Source organism: Atta colombica, unplaced genomic scaffold, assembly GCF_001594045.1.
Source record: "Atta colombica isolate Treedump-2 unplaced genomic scaffold, Acol1.0 scaffold27, whole genome shotgun sequence".
Classification (NCBI taxonomy): Eukaryota; Metazoa; Arthropoda; class Insecta; order Hymenoptera; family Formicidae; genus Atta; species Atta colombica.
The window spans coordinates 3225220-3226552 of record NW_017259370.1 but is presented as its reverse complement, the minus strand read 5'-3'; positions in this window follow the sequence as shown (position 1 = coordinate 3226552).

The following is a 1333-nucleotide window of genomic DNA, read 5'->3' as shown; positions in this document are numbered from 1 at the left end:
ATTAATTTTGCTTCTTTTTTTGGGTAAAATGAATATCATATCATTCGATAGCACACTGAACAGATGTACAGTAATGTTAAAATAATGCTTGTATTACAATACATATATATTTGCAAGTATGATAAAATGGATCTTATATCACATTTTTATATATATTATGTTTTATATCTTTTAAATATATATTATACCTATCTATTACCTCTCCATTCTATAATATGTACCATCTTTTTTCATAGATTTCGTATCGATAATCGAATTTAAATTTCTTAATGATGATAACGTTAACGTTCTTGCTAAAAGCAAATGTTAAAACAGCACTTTACATTCTGACGAATCTACTTCTACGTGACTAACTTTTGAATAAATATTGTTAACCAATACAATATTTATTTATGATTCCAATATAAAATAAATAATCTTACGCTAAGAGTTTAGTCAAAATATTATAAGTTATAACATACATATAAATCGCATTTCTGTCTCGACCGACTTATCGATTTCTGTATCAATTTTCAATAAGACAATCGTTTTGTAATTATAGTAATGTTAATATTTGTCACAATATTCCGTTATAATATTCTAATTTGATATCAAAGATTTGTGTAAATATCCTAGAATATTCGATTTAATAGAACTCTCTCGGAATAAATTTATATAAAAAAAAGATTCGCGACACGCAATGAATTTTTTATCTTCTGGTTCTTTCGAATTCATAATATTTTATAACTGGATGCGATGATATTCGTTCTAATTATTCATATACAATACCAATGAAATATTTTGAAAATGCTTAGTACTTCTCAGTACTTATACAGTTCAGTAATTATATTTGCGACATATAAAATTTTTGATAAAACTCCTGTTTAGGAAAATCTTCTCTGATGATCTTGGCATATGTTATCAAGGTCATGACCCTGAGTGATCTCCAATAAGTTTTGACCATCGCTCGTCCTTTATTAAAAAGTTATGAATAAAATTTGAAAAATAAAATCTCTTTTCTATTACATAAAACAAAAATTCTCTACTTTAAAATATATATTAGGATTTTTCACGAGAAGCGACTCTCACCAGCGACTTCCCCTGCTTCAGGGGCGCACGACTCTCACCTTCGACTCTCATTCCCCCTCCCCTCCTCCCCCTGCAAAGAAGCACGTCCTATGTAGATTGACTGATTTTACAATAATAGGGGGAGGGGGGGGGGGAGGGGAAATGAGAATCGAAGGTGAGAGTCGTGCGTCCCTTTGCAGGAGGGAAGGGGGATGAGAGCGGGAGATGAAAATCGAAGGTGAGAATCATCAAGGTCATAATCCTGAAAGACCTCCAGCACATTTTA